This window comes from Tympanuchus pallidicinctus, unplaced genomic scaffold (assembly GCF_026119805.1).
Source record: "Tympanuchus pallidicinctus isolate F22 unplaced genomic scaffold, pur_lepc_1.0 scaffold42, whole genome shotgun sequence".
Lineage (NCBI taxonomy): Eukaryota > Metazoa > Chordata > Aves > Galliformes > Phasianidae > Tympanuchus > Tympanuchus pallidicinctus.
This window is the reverse complement of record NW_026294761.1, coordinates 1,232,828-1,248,743: the sequence shown is the minus strand read 5'-3', so window position 1 is coordinate 1,248,743 and position 15,916 is coordinate 1,232,828. Positions and strand designations below refer to the sequence as shown.

The following is a 15,916-nucleotide window of genomic DNA, read 5'->3' as shown; positions in this document are numbered from 1 at the left end:
AATGGGTCACTGTGGGATGGAGACGGGGACACGGCGCTCACAGCTGCAGCGGCGCCCGGAGCACCGCGGAGGAGCGGAAATATTTTCGTGTCGGTGCCGAAAACGGGAAGGAGGAGGGATTGGGGAGGGAGAAGGGGGAGAGAAAAAAAGCCCAACAACCCCAAAACCCCGCTCGGCAAGTGTGAAGGAATTTGAGCTCTAACTTTAGGGAGGGTGCAGCGCTGAGCGCGGCGCTTCTGAAGCTCTCGTTTCTCCTTCGGAGCCCAGCTGGTGGGAACAGAACGTGTAGTCATGGGACTGTCATCGTGTGCTGTCCAGGTTAACATGTAGCATTTCTATTACTATTAACAGACTTTCTGCTCCTCGCTCCATCTGTTCTTCGAAATAATTGCAGTTGTACAGACCATGCCTTCGCTGCAGGCAGGCTCTGGGGAGAGGGTAGCGCTTTTATGCAAAAAAAAAAAAAAATAAAAAATAAAAAAAAAAATTAAAAAAAAAATTAAAAAATTAAAAAAAAAAAAAAAGGAGGAAAAAAAAAAATAAAACAAGTGTTAAAAAATAACAGCAAACACGAGAATAGAGTGCAAGCGGAGTTAGCAGCAGGCTCGCGATTGGGTACAGATTGTGGCCTAGAAAGGTGCTGTGCACGAGGAGCAGGGCAGAGCCCCGCGGGGATGGGCGCCGGGTCGGCCCCGAGCGTGGATCCCACTGGGAGCAGCGGAGCCGGGAGGATGAGGGGGGTTTTCTTGCCCTGCCGGGCGCAGGGAGCAGCGCCCTGTGCAGCCCCACTGAGCGCCAGGGCTGCGCTGTGCACAGAGATGGGGTTTTGCTGCTGCAGCCCCACGGCGCAGCAGTGCTGGGGTCGGTTTCCTAACCCTGCAATCCTCCCCACCGCTTTGGCTGCTGGCGCTGGGTGACGCTGAGCGGTGTCGCTGCTCCGGGGGTTTTGGGGAGGAGGGAAGGAGATCTCCACCCCAAAATCCGCTTTTAGAAAACGCCACACTTTGCTAATTTTGCCAAGGCAACCAAAAGCTGTTTGGGGTTCCAACATTAGAAATAACTCCTTGCAAAGCGCTCTCTATTCAACTGCCCCTCCCGGCCCTGCAGCACGGGGCTGGCCAAAAACCCAAAGCGTGGTGCCATCCCCAAACCCTGAAGTGCATCCCAAAGGGAGCAGAGAGCAGCGCCGTGCATCACTGCAGCAAAGCGTGCAGCTCCCACTGCAGCCGATCCTCCGCCATCATCCACAGGTTGGGAAACACAGGGAGTGGGATGTGAGTGGGAGAGGGGGATTTGTGCAGCGGGATTACAGGGAACCGTGCAGGAATTAAGGATTTATCCGAAGGAGAGCACGCAGGGTGCTAAGCCACACACATGTAGAGAGAGCAGTTTCCTTGGAAACGAGCACGCATGGAAGCAGCACACATGCGGATCCGGGCTGGCGATGGCGTTTCCCCAGCAGCCAAAGTGGAGTTTTGGGGATGGGGATGCAGGATGCAGTGTGTGCTGCAATGGGATCCGGGCTGCGCCGGCCTGGATGGCCTCGGTAAGCCAGTCTCCAAGGGAGCAAGTCAAGTGATGAGCAAAGTCACAGTGCAACGCTGGGAGGCACAAATAAGGGGTTTGCTGGGCTTGGGAGCATCTCTGTTGGGTTGACTTTGAGCAGCCGACGGCACACGGGATGCAGACCGTGGCACAGCGAGCAGCGCAGAGCTCCCTGCATGCAACTGCAGCACGGGAGGGGAAATGCATCCCACGGCAACTCACAGATGGGAAGGGAGCTGCATCGGTGCGGGGCGCAGGGTGAGGGGCTGCAAGGTGCGAGGTGCAGGATGCGGGGCGTGGGATGAGAGGTGCGGGGTGCAGAGTTTGGAATTCGGGCTGTGGGGTGCGGGGTGCAGGATATGGGATGCGGGGGGCTGCCTGCACACCGTGCAGGAGCCAGAGCTGCCGCTCCCCCTGCGCAGTGGAAGCACCACGAGCGCCAGCTGAGAGCTCAGAGTCAATCTGGGCTTTTTTCTTGGCTCGTCCCCAGTACTAAAAAGTTTCTATAACGGGCACGTAGTTAGCAATTCTGCTGCTGATGCTTCGCCAAGGAGAGATTCTAGCTCCTTCTCCCGTGGCTAACGGGGGGGTGAGGAAGGCGAAAAAACTGTTTGCAGCCGAGTTGGGTGTTGTGGGAGCAGCGTTTCGAGGTGGTTTTTACCTTTCTAATTGAAACCAGAGCCTCTCTGCTTTCCCCGTGCAAAATAGGTCAGCAATATTAACCCTCCTCAGCAGGACTTGCCCAAGGGGACATGTGGCACAATCTCAGCGCTTGACCCAAAGCATCTCATCCCCCCCCCACCCCCCGCGCTGCCCAAGGGAACTTCATTGACTTTCTAACAGGCTTTGCCCCCCCAGCTCCCCGGGGAGCTGAGGCAGCCAAATATTTATGCAGCCCGATGTCCGGATAATAAGGGATTAATGCGGGGTCGTTACGGTGAGCGCGTCGATTTGTAAGGCTTATTCCCCAATGGAGGCCCTTGGGATGGGTTGGGAAATGGGTGATTTGCTCCGAAAGGAGAGCAGCTTGCTTTCCCGTGGAGACGTCCTGCGCTCGTGGTGCAGCAATGCAAAAAAATGGGTGAACTTCCGTGGGGCGCAGGCTCCATAGGAACAGATCCGTTCGCAGCAGGGCTGGGAGATGCTCGTGCAGGCGGTGCACATTCCTGGGAGGTGCGGAGCAGCGTGCCGTACCCCCTTGTTCACAGACCCCAGAGCAATGGTTTCCCCAAAACCAGCTCCGTCCACATCGCCATCAGCACGGGACGCAGTCGCAAAGCGAGGAGTCGGCAGTGGGACCCCACCGCTGCCCCTTCCACGCGGGGGTAAATCCACCCAAAAGCACAAACTGAAGCACGCCGTGCCACCCATTCCCTGCGTGCTCCGTCCCCACTTCTCCCATATCTATTTATTCACACGGTGACGGGAAGCAAGCTAATGAGCTCTTTGCTAACGAGCATCCCCATCTCGGAGCCGGGACGCTGGCCGTTGCTCGGGACCGGCCGCGCCGGGATCACCACGCAAGGAGGAGGTGGCAGAGCTCAGCTGTCCGCCCCAATTACCGTCACACGTGGGGACACATGGGCTGGTGGCGTTTGACATTTGCTGCACAATATTTTGATGCAAAATGGCACCTCCGTCACAAATTATTTTGCAAACCTTGGCTCGGGTCCGGGTGGGTTTTTATGCGCTCCGTGTGTGAGGATTGTTTTGCCGGGGAGCGTTGCACGGGGTGACATCTGACGGGCAAAGCGAAGGTCCAGCGCCTCGCTGCTGCACGCCTGCCATTGGGTCGGCCGAAAAGCAAACAGCCGCATCTCGGCAAACCCCACAGCGGCGTTTTCCCCTTTTCCGCTGCTTTTTTTGTGCGGTGGGACAGAGCCGAAGCGCTGCCGCCCCCAGCCCCAGCATCGAGGTCGGGGTCGCGGATCCGGGAGCCGCTGCCATCAGACACCTCGGGAAGCTGAAATGACTTTAAATGCCTAAACATTTTAAAACAAACCCCGGAACAATTCAGCTCCAGCTCCTCGCCCGCTTTCTCTCTCTCTCCCTCTCTCTCTCCCATTTTTACGGTTTGCAGAGCTGTTTTACGCCTCATTACCTGCACACTGTGAGTGATGTCTGTCGGTCCTGGAGCTGTAAATACCTTAAATCATGCTTCATTAAGAATATCTATGGTGCTATTAAAGAGCTATAATAGACAACGAGTTAACAGATGATTAAATATGAACTCCATTTGTGTCACTCACCAGCGTGCAAAGAAGAGGCTTTAAGTTTCTAAACTCGCTCTCATTATCTGGCAAAGTGCAGCTGGGGGGAGCGCACTGGGATGCTGGCACGGGCACACGAGCATCCCACCGAGGCTCTGAGATGACAGTGAGGAGAGCCCTTCACCGGGCAAAGAGAACTTGGTGACAAAAGTGACAGATTGGGTTCTGGCGCTGGGAAACCAGAGATTTGAAAAAGAAACAAAATAAAGGAGGATGAGGATGGGATGGGATGGGATGGGATGGGATGGGATGGGATGGGATGGGATGGGATGGGATGGGGTGGGATGGGATGGGATGGGATGGGATGGGAGGGGATGGGATGGGATGGGGTGGGAGGGGAGGGGAGGGGATGGGATGGGATGGGATGGGATGGGATGGGATGGGATGGGATGGGATGGGATGGGGTGGGGTGGGATGGGATGGGGTGGGATGGGATGGGATGGGATGGGGTGGGATGGGATGGGATGGGATGGGGTGGGGTGGGATGGGATGGGATGGGATGGGATGGGATGGGGTGGGATGGGATGGGATGGGGTGGGATGGGATGGGATGGGATGGGATGGGATGGGATGGGATGGGATGGGATGGGAGGGGGTGGGATGGGATGGGATGGGATGGGAGGGGGTGGGATGGGGTGGGATGGGTGGGGAGGGGATGGGATGGGATGGGATGGGATGGAGTGGGATGGGATGGGATGGGATGGGATGGGATGGGATGGGATGGGATGGGATGGGGTGGGATGGGATGGGATGGGGTGGGATGGGATGGGGTGGGATGGGATGGGATGGGGTGGGATGGGATGGGGTGGGATGGGATGAAATGCAGAGCACTGCTGCCTTCCCCAATAAAATAACATGATGGTGCAAAGGAATTGAAAAAAAAAAAAAAAACTAGCACAAATTCAACAATAATTAATAGCATTAAAATCCCACGAGCACACAAAGTACCGGGGGGAAATTAAACAAGGAGTGCAGCGTTATTTTCCGGATTGAATTCTGACTCTTCTAAATGGAAAGCGCCTGGTGCTCCACCGGCTCCTCGCTTCTCATTCCCCTGCACACCTTGACCCCCGGCTCTGACCCCCACGGACCCCCACCGCCCCCGGGGCCGTGCAGGAGGACGGGGGTGCTGGGGGCCGCGGGGGCCGGTAATTGAATCTCAGCGTTTCTCTGCAACCGGGCGATTAAGCGAGCTGGAAATGCCATTTCCGAGGCGGCGCAGCACCGATGCGCCCGCGGCTCCTTATCATTTGCTGCCATCCTCTCTGCTCCCCACTGCCTGACCTCGCCTCGCCGCCGGCCCCGGGGTCAAGGGAAGAAATTAATGCCGGAGCCCCTGGGGAGCGACGGGAGATTGCAGGAGGATGAAGGATGAGAGCAGAGCATCCAGAGCAGGAGCTTCTTTGGGAACGCGCTCATGGTGTCCCAAAGCGCTGCAGGCGCCCCAAAGTGACCCGGTTTGGTGGCACGGCGGGGATGGGTTGGTGGCTGGATGCGGTGACCTTTGAGGTCTTTGCAACCTCAGTGATCGTACGGGTATGGATGGGATGTTGGGGTTGGACGCGGAGCTCTTAGGAGCTCTTTTCCATCCTTAATGGCTCTTTGACCCTCCGGGCGCGGTGGTGATGGGTTGATGGTTGGACCCGATGACCTCAGTGCTCTTTTCCAACCTCAGTGCTCCCGTGGTTCTCCGAAATCCCACCCCGACGTTCCACCACCCCCCGCTGAGCCAACGCAATGAGCAGCTTTGGCAAGAAGGGTTTGGAAACAACTCCATGCCAGAAACAGGAGAGGAGAGCTGCTCAGCTCAGAACTTCCCTCCCTAGTAAAATATTTAATAATAAACTCACAACAGAAGCCAACTGTCTCTTGGATGTGGTTTTCACATGGAAGTTGATAGGATTTTCACTCCCATACAAGCTCTTTTTTATTTTTTTTCCCATCTAATGTATGTTTTGTCCTAATATCTCCATCTTGTCACGCCAAATCAAACACCAGCCCTATGGATGCAGCCTGGCCGGGAGCGACGGGTGCCCGTATCACAGCGCATCCATCTCCAGCACGCCGACACCAGCCCCGATCGCTTTGTTAATCAATACCCCAAAGCTTCAAATAATATTTAAGTGATAAAAACGTCCTCCTTAATGCGTTAATTTCCACGCTGCCTCCTTGCTTTCAAATCCCCGAAAAAAAAAACAACAAAAAAAAAAAACGGGAAGCTTAAATGAATCCTAGGAAAAGGAACAGTGCATCATTAACGCAGCCAGATCCATATCGCAGCCTGCAGCAATTACCGGCCGGTGAAACACTGCAAGCTGTGAAGAGCTTTCATTACCAGGGGTGCTGCAGGTCGCTCACCTCTGCCCAATCTCACGCTAAAACAAGCATTTTCTGCACGGCGGATTCCAGCTTCATTTAAATCTGTAATTGCTTTGATTTGGGTACATATGGAGCGCGGGGACTTCATGACTGGGAAATCTATTAGGCAATAAGTCGGTGACTTTTAGGGAGCTGCAGCCTCGCTGTGCGGCCTGCTGCCACCCCGGTCAGCGAGGGGGGTGCGTGGAAAACGGCATTTTTCCAAACCCAGAGCCAACAGCTTTCTCTGTTCCTCCCCCTTATTTCCCAGGAGCGAAGGCGCTCGCCCCTAAGGCTCGGTGCCCACGTCGCACTTCTCCCCTCTGCCATCCTGCACACGGGAGGGAAAGCTTTGGGTGCAGTTTCCCCTTCTTTACACACCAGGAGGCTCAGGGCCCTCCCCTATCCCTGCTTCCTTTACGTTTCTGGTGCTCATTCTAGCAACGGTCAGCTCCACGCCGCCAGCATCAGGAACCTCAGTTAATCAATCAGTGATTGATCACGCTGCAATTAACACCTCTGTGCAAATCCCGGGGCACATCCCAGCGCTGTGCACGGCACCGAGGGCGTGTTGCAGGAGCAGAAACAAAAGCCCTGGGTCGGTACCCATCCCTGCACACGAATGCCTTCCAGGAGAAGCATTAAACGATGCGATTAACATCTGTCACGTGTGCTCCACTCTCTGTATCAGTCTCTCCCAGGGGAAAGAGCCGCACGTGCCGAGGAAGGGTTTGTTTTGGTGGGGTTGCACTAGGATTCTTTTCAAGAGCGTGGTGCGGGGCTGAGGATTCACCCCACGTGCAAAGCGCCCCAGTACGGGGATGGGGACGGGTGCCGGCACCCTGCAGCCGAACCCTTATTCCTCCCTCCCCAAAGGCTCCGCACGTTTCCATCCATGCCCTCTCCACCCTGTTGCCATTGAGCAACAACTGATGGCCAAGTGTGGCCCAGCCTGATCTGAGCCCCCAAAACAGCCCCAAATTCCAGCACGCAGCTGGTGCAGGCGTGGCGGGGCTGCTCCCATTCCTGGCAACGCTCAGCACGGATTTCAACACCGCGTGGGGATGATGCGGTCGGGAATCCAACAGCGATGCTGCAACTCAGCGGGGATGTTTGTAGGAGAAAGGGGGACAGAGCGAAGCAGGACAGTTCAGGGCTGAGTGCATTTCAGCCTGGAATGGACGCTGGAGGTGAGAGTAAAGCAGGAAAGACGTGGTGCGCATGGCGGAGCCGGCACCCAAAACACTTCCCAGCGGGATGTTGGCTTTGCAACACAGCAGACACCGATTTTTGGGTGCTGGTTTCGGGTGGGATGCAGAGTGCTACCGGAAAGCCAGGACCCTTCTGATTGATTTCTCCGCGTTGCCCCCTGGCTTTAATTGCAATACAAACATTTGGTGATGCGATGAAGGCGGCGGAGGGTTGGATTTCATCGTGTGAGGGAAAGGGAGGAGAGCACAGATCTCAGGCCACAAAGCCCCCGTTCAAGGTGGGCTTCTTTGTGGTGCTGCTTTTTTTCCTTCAGCTCAATATGCTGAAAGAAAAATTCTGCCTTAAAGCAGCTCATCTGGGGGAGAAATAATCCACTCAACGTTAGATTATCAACCAGCGTGCATTTGCATTAGAATAGGCCGGCGGAGCTCCTGGGATAGAGCAGGATCCACCCCGGGAGTTTGAGCTCCAAAACGTGCAAAATCAGCAAAAATAGGGGCGGAAAGAAAATTAGAAAAGAAAAACAGCGCCGAGATGAAAAGCATCTCAGGGCTCAGGGTCCCCGAGAGGGGGGGCGCCGTCCCAGAGCCGCCCAGCGGGGTGCAGGGCGGTGCAGCTCCGTGCTGCTCACCTTTCCTGCAGCTGTCAAAATGAAGCCGTTGCGGCGCTGCGAAAGTGACGGTGCCCTCAGGCTACAGCGGGAGACATGGGCAAATTAATGAGGATGTGACAGAGTTTACGGGTCGGATTAGACTCCTCTCCCGTGTCCGCGCTCGGCGCAAGGTTGGAAATTGATGGAGAAGAAGGGGAAGCAGAGGGTGAGGGACCGTGAGGGGTTTTGGGAGTGTGTGCGCTCACCAAAGGAGCAATCCTGTCCTTGTCACAAGCCATCAGCGCGCGGCGGACGAGCACGGAGCGCTCGGTCCCTGCGGGAGGAGAGGGGATGGATCCTCACCTCCCTGCGGAGCTGCAAACAGCCTCACGGCTCTCCTGCTCCATTTCCCCAGATGGAAATAAAGAAATACGATTTCCTATGATTCTACCACTTTCTGTTCCTTTTTCCCCAATGGGGAGCAACTCGTCTTGCTGAGGTTGGGCGAGGGGCACCATGCATGCAAAGGGTTCAAGGAGTAGGTGAGGATCAGTGCTGCCACCTCTGCCTGCACCTCACAGTGCCCCATAGGGTTCTATAGGGCCCCATAGTGCCCCATAGTGCCCCATAGGGTTCCAACAGCAAAGGCTTCACTCTGCTTCTTGCAAGCAGTTCAAACACCAAGCATGCGTGGTACCAACCCAAGCAACAAAGTAGACCTTTGGAAACAGCCCAAAGCAGTCACTTCCAAAAATGCCCTTGTGTCAGCCCCTATATGACCCCACAGCCAATACCCCTACATCAGCCTCTATATGACCCCATAGCCAATGCCCCTACATCAGCCCCTATATGACCCCATAGCCAATGCCCCTACATCAGCCCCTATATGACCCTGTAGCTGATAACCCTACATCAGCCCCTATATGACCCCACAGCCAATACCCCTACATCAGCCCCTATATGACCCCACAGCCAATACCCCTACATCAGCCCCTATATGACCCCATAGCCAATGCCCCTACATCAGCCCCTATATGACCCCACAGCCAATACCCCTACATCAGCCCCTATATGACCCCACAGCCAATGCCCCTACATCAGCCCCTATATGACCCTGTAGCTGATAACCCTACATCAGCCCCTATATGACCCCACAGCCAATACCCCTACATCAGCCCCTATATGACCCCACAGCCAATACCCCTACATCAGCCCCTATATGACCCCATAGCCAATACCCCTACATCAGCCCCTATATGACCCCACAGCCAATGCCCCTACATCAGCCCCTATATGACCCCACAGCCAATACCCCTACATCAGCCCCTATATGACCCCACAGCCAATGCCCCTACATCAGCCCCTATATGACCCCACAGCCAATACCCCTACATCAGCCCCTATATGACCCCAAAGACAATACCCCTACATCAGCCCCTATATGACCCCATAGCCAATGCCCCTACATCAGCTCCTATATGACCCCATAGCCAATACCTCTATATCAGCCCCTATATGACCCCATAGCCAATGCCCCTACATCAGCCCCTATATGACCCCATAGCCAATACCCCTACGTCAGCCCCTATATGACCTCATAGCCAATACCCCTACATCAGCCTCATCCTACATTCCACCCCACTGGAGCAGCCCTTGGGATACATGGGGGCTTGGGGAGCCCAGCAGGGGGAGAACCCCCCCCTCACACCAACAGTGAGCTCAAAGCATTCCCAAAGCCGCCCCTTGAACCCAAACAGCGGCGCATTTTTGGGAGCTGCTCCAGGCTCCGCCGCTCAGGGCCCACCTCCAAATATCTCCCGACAAGTTTATTTATGGAAAAGCAGATCAGCCCAAGGTGTTCGCGGCTCAGGATTATTTCACGCCGATCGGGCGAGGGCGGATTTCTCCCTGACGCTGAGGACCCACTTGGCACGGGAGCCCCAAACTGGTCAGACTGGCTCTTTAATTTAGCTCCTACCCATCCTGCTTAATGAACTGGGGCTGCGCGCTGATGTGAGTGGTGGAAATGCGTTGGAGGAGGAGGAGGAGGAGGAGGAGGAGGAGCGGTGATGCTCGGAGCTGCCCCAGCCACCCCCATGGCGCTCTGCCCCGCACCGCAGACAGGGGCAGGAGCCCCACTCGCAGACGCCTGCCACCCAATGGGGGCATTGACGCAACCCCCATCACCTCTCCAGGCACGGCCAGGCCGTTACAAACAGCTTCACATCCCTGGAAGACGTCTCCGAGTCATGCACCGGGTTGGAAATGTCTCCCATTATAATTATGACTCATTCGTGACTCAGTGACATTTCTGAAATTAAAAAGCGTTCGCTCGCCCGGCCCTTTGCTGCCCCGCTTGGCTGCCGTGTGAGAACCAACAACTCCTTTTTTATGCCGTTTTCCCATACAAACAACCCTGTCCCCATCACCCCGTGGCCCCCAGGTTCACCTTCGCACCCCGAATCGGGACCTGGACCCAACATGGGCTCACTTGAGCTGGGGACGCAGCGCTGGCACACTTCTAATCTACAAAGGGCCAAATCCAGGGCAGGAAACACCGCACGTCGCAACCCCCAGTGGCACAATGATCCCTCCCCGTCCCTCTCTGCAGCTCTGTTATTAAAGCACTAGATTTTACCGGCGGGGAAGCAGCACCAAAACCCCAACAAATCCCATAGGAAACCCAAAGCGCTGCGTGAAGCCGGAGAAGATCTCGGGAACGCGCTGCCGGAGCTGGGATGGAAGCAGAGCCGGAGCCACCCCCCCTCTTTTTTCACTATTGTGTCTGAGAAGCGCCGTCTCTCCGCTCTGATGACGATTTAATGGCTCGGCGATGAGGGGCTGCCTGGCTGGGATGCAGCGAGCTTCGGGCAGCGCCAACAGAACCGCGGGATCTGAAACGGGGAGGAAGCGTCGGTAGCAGCGAGGTTGATTGACAGCGAATGAAATGAAGCGGCCAAATTTCATTGGCGTGGTTTGAAATCCCAGGACGACGCGGCGCGCTGATGGATCCTTTCCTAGGGTTGTGCCAGAGCTGGAGCTCGCCTTTCATCCCGATTCCGCGCGCTGTTTGGAGGCTGTCACTTTTCGCACGTGTCGGTGGGGTTTTAATTGCGCCCTTCCCTCCTGCTGTGTCCCAGGGCTGAGATGGACGTGCAGAGCACAGCAGCAGTGCGTTGCGCCAGGAAATATCCCAGCATTGCTCTTCCAAACTCCAGACCCTCGCTGCCACAGGAAAGCAATCATCACCACAGGGTCCCCCATAACCCCACGAGGCGCCGTCACCACAAGGGCCTCCATCACTGTGTGGGTCCCCTTCGCCCCGTGGGTCCCCATTGCTGTATGGGTCCCCAGAACCACCTGGGTGCCCACAACCACACGGGTCCTCATCGCCGCGTGGGTCTCCATCACTGAATGCATCCCCGTGACCACATGGGTCTCCATCGCCATATAAATCCCCATCACTCCATGGTTGTCCGTCGCCACGCGGGTCCCCATTGCCATCCGGATGCCCGACACCGGATGGATTCCCATCATCGTGCGGGTCCCCACCACCATATGGACCCTATAACCACACGAACCCACACTGCCATAGGGGTCCCTAACGTCATGCGGGTCCCCATCACCATATGGGTACCACTATGTGGGCGCCCATCACTGTATGGCCATAAGGGTCTCCTTCACCTCTATGTGTCCCCAAGAACAGCAGCCGGGTCCCTGTGGCACGAGTTAAGGATGGACAGATGCAGAGAAGTTTTTAAGGACATGAACCCCACAAAATATGGTATGCATGTAACGTTTGATGAATAATTTGGGTGAAGAGGGAATCAGCATCACTTCACCCCGCTGCCAGCACCAAAACCTTCACTCCTTTAGGGGGAAAAAAACGATTGCCATGGCAGGAATGGGAGCATGGGGGAAGGAGAGCTCTGGAACCCAAAAGGAAGGGCAAAAAGGAGCAGGAAATTGTTATTTCAATTACAATGAAAATGTATTTTATTAGAAAATGCGGATTCATCTTTGACACTTGATACCAAGAAAAGCAATATCCAGGGCTGTAATGCCCCATCTCCGTGCAGGAGAGTGAGTTATTAAATCAGGAGATGAATGGCTCGCGCCGCAGCTAACTGCTCCAGTTAAGAGAAAAACTGTTATAAACTTACTCTTTGCCCCAGAACGCATTCCTCCCCCTCTCCCCTCACCGATACGCCTCATTTCTATGGCTCAGAAACATTCAGGAGGGAATTTTTAATGGAAGTTTCTTTTTTTTCTTTGAAGAAAAGCGCATTTAGAGGTGGTTTCTTCCTTCCTTTCTTTTTTTTTTCCCCCTCTTCTTCCCCCACCTTTAAGAAAACACACACAAGGAATAAAAATAACCCAGCTGCACACAGTTCAGTGGTGGGGAAGTGGGGAGGATGTAAATGAAGGTGCATTCTTATGTATAGCAGCGCATCCCTCAGCCCCGCGGCAGGGCGACGCGCTCGGCGTCTCTGTTCTGCATGAATAAATATGTATAAAAATGGAATGCTGCGAAGGACTAAAACCTGATCACTGAGATAGCATTTCTCAGAGGCTGCGAGCAAACGCGAGCCACCGGCTTTTCTTCTTTTTCACTATTTATGTAAAGAAGCATTGAAATGATAATGCGGCGTTCCCCGCCCCGCGCAGGAGGACGGAGGGTCTTTCGGTGCCGCAAGGAATTGGGATTTTAACGGCGTTGGTGGCACAGCTGTGGGAGGGGGCAGCGGTGGGCACGGCGGCGTCCACTGGGACCGGGCACTGGAACCAGATGGGGTTGTGTTGGCTTGTTGGATTTGGGGCAAAAAGGGCACGAAGGAGGGCGCCTTGGCATGGCGTGGAGCCAGCCAGCGTCGGGATGCTGGGCTCATCCCAATGAACTCAGAACACGGCGTTGCTTGGAGCACAAGCGTCCCGACATGTAGGATTGGGATGGATGAGTAGGGTTGGGATGTTTGGGATGGATGTGTGGGGTTGGGATGGACACATAAAGTTGGGATGGATGAGTAGGGTTGGGATGGACGTGTGGGATTGGGATGGACGCATAAAGTTGGGATGGACACACAAGGTTGGGATGGACACACAAGGTTGGGATGGACACATAAATTTGGATGGACACATAAGGTTGGGTTGGACACACAAGGTTGGGATGGACACACAGGACTGGGAATGGCCACACAGGGTTGGGAAAGACCTCCCAGGGCTTTTTGTCAGAGCACACACTGCAGATTGCTTTGGGATGCTGCAGCCATCCCCGTCCGACCTGCACAGACCTTGCTGCCTCAAGTCCAGCACGACCCACCAGGAAAGCCCTCTTGGCTTTGAAAACCACACGAATCAGACATGCTTTAAGCCTCCTTCTGACTCGACTGCCCCAAACTCGCCATTGAGACGGGTCCGTCCCACAATCCCCAACCACAGCTCAGGAAGGGCAGCACAGAGCAGGGCACAGCCGCATCCCCTCCCCATAGGAATCCACCTCTCCTCCCTCCACCCCAAGCACCTTTTCCCTCCTTCACCCCCAGGTTCGGGGGCCCCGATCCCTCCCAGCGTGGCGCTGGCTGCGTTACACAACCCTGCTCGGGAGATCCTACGTGGGCAGACGTGGGCTTTCCTCTGAATCGACAACAGCTCTCGCTGCAGCTCAGCAGAACATGAGCAGCTTACATAAACAGCCTCAGAGTTACCCTGCGTGTGGGCTGCACACTGAGGGAGGTGGGGAGGAGGGGGCGCAGGAAGCCGGCTTCCCCCCCTCTTCTTTCCCCCCTCCCCCTTTTTTTTCCCCCCTCTAAAACAAACCAAACTCGAACGGCTCCTTGTGGGGGAACGGCAGCGGGCGAGAGAAATGACTCAAGTGTTTTGTAACTTGTCACATTCGAAGCTGCAATTTGGAGGCAGGAAGGAACAATCCAAAATAGTCTCCCCAACTCCAGCTTGTATAACCCAGATCCTCCAGCCCATCCCCTCTGCGGGGACGAGGGGGACATCGCTGCGGATTGGCAGCTGGATGCAGGCGGGCGGCTCGGGGATGCTGCAGGAAGAGCCCCCAAATTGGGAAGAATTACTCATCTGTGAGGATGGTTCCTGTGCTGGCAGGGAGGCACCGGGGAAGTTGTGCAGGGGAGGATGGGGAGGAGATGTTCCAGGGATTGGGAGGAGATGCTCCAGGGGCTGGGGAGGAGATGCTTCAGGATTGGGGAGGGGATGCTCTGGGAATTGGAGAGGAGATGCTCTGGGGGATGCGGATGGGATGCTCCAGGGATGGGGAGAAGGTGCTCAGGGAATGGGGAGGAGATGCTCCAGGGATGGGGAGAAGGTGCTCAGGGAATGGGGAAGAGAAGCCCCACGTACTGAGGAGGACGCTGATGCTCAGAGTCCCACGGGAAGGTAGCACGTCCCAGGATGCCGTCCCATGGTGGAAATGATGCTCAGATAGGGCATGCAGGGTGGCACAGCAACAAAGAGCAGACGTCCCTGCACGGTGGGGCATCCCAACGGCTGCACCAAGGCACCCAGAGTCTCAGGTGCCAAAACTGCACCAAGAGAAGGCACGGTGCAGACGTACACATTTGTGCCCAGTTACCCAAGGCAGCCAGAGATCAGCCCTTGGTCAAGCATCACTTCAGGCCCCTATAAATCCCATTTCCAAGGCGTGAGTGTCCACAGGAGCCTGCCTCATGCTATAAACCCTCCCGCCCACCCAAAGCACCGCTAATTTCTTTTGAAAAAGCCAAGGCGGATCCTCCGGGTGGCAGAAGGCTCAATAAAAGTGACACGGCTCCTCGGGGCTCATTGATCTGTCATCGATGGGGGCGACGTGCAGCCCCAGATGGGCTTTGGCATAGTTTGGGGCGGTGCTTCCCGAGGGGCACCTCAGAAATTAAACGGGTGGGAAGATGAAGGGAGGGGAGAGTTTTGCTTCCCCTTTGCTCGTGTCACCCCGCTGCCCACACAGCGAAGGGAAAAGCAGAAGATGTTATTTGACCTGGGTTCGTCTCCTTTCAGCACACAGCGCCGTTGACTTTGCGATCCCCAAAAACACCTCCGTGCGCCCAGCGCATCCCTGCAGCTTTTGGATTAGCGAGCTGGGAAAACAAAGCTTCCCTGCAACAGCGGGGTCGTGGCCATGCAACCAACAAATTCCTGACTCCTCGGTAGCAGCAACAGTTTGGGATGCGCCCATCCCAACCCCACAGCGTGTCCCAGTGCAACGCACAGCCTCCAACTTCCACACCAAACTGAAAGATCGGGCAAAAGCACTCATCTGCGGGAGCGACACAATTCTCTCGCGGAGCTGAGCACGGATGGGTAGAAGTTTTAATTACCAAACCTTTCCGCCCTCCCCCACGAGTGCAAAAAGTCTATTTTCTGGCATGTTTATTTAATAATATGACAAAATTATGTGTTTAGCAGGATAAGCGCGCACGGCGTGTGGAAAGCACACGAGGAGATGAAGTGGGTTTTGTCACCGGCGCTGAAAACATGCGCACTGATCTCTATGGCTCCGTGTCGTGTGGCCATGGGCTGCAGTGGCATTTCCTCCCTGTGCAGATTGACACGCACGTGTCCCCATCGCTCCGTTCGCCCAGAGAGAAGAGCGGGCGCCTTAATCACCAGAGACAGGGCCAAAGGGTGCCCCTGTCACCCATCAGTATCATTTAGGGCTTGGGAAGCACCCAACTCCTATAGGGGATGCCAATCAGCGCTCCGTGCTCATATCAGCCTTCATTTCATCCAGTCCCCAACACCGTTGTCTCCTTCACGCACCCACACTGTGCTGTGACAGCATCTGATGGAGCCGGGTCCCCAACCGGACTCAACACCACCAAAATCAGAGCAGAGACCTCCAGGGACGCATCGCAGCCCCACGCGATGCACCCAGCCCCTGCCCCATCGCCTCGAGCCCCCTCCTCCCTGCAGCC

At 55.7% G+C, this 15,916-nt stretch overlaps 1 protein-coding gene across 2 annotated transcripts in view; it reads right to left on the bottom strand.

Annotated features, from left to right (window-relative positions):
- Nucleotides 1-15,916, bottom strand: part of PEBP4 (phosphatidylethanolamine binding protein 4) — a 56,358-nt gene that overhangs the window by 29,431 nt on the left and 11,011 nt on the right. The gene's annotated exons all lie outside the window — the stretch shown is intronic.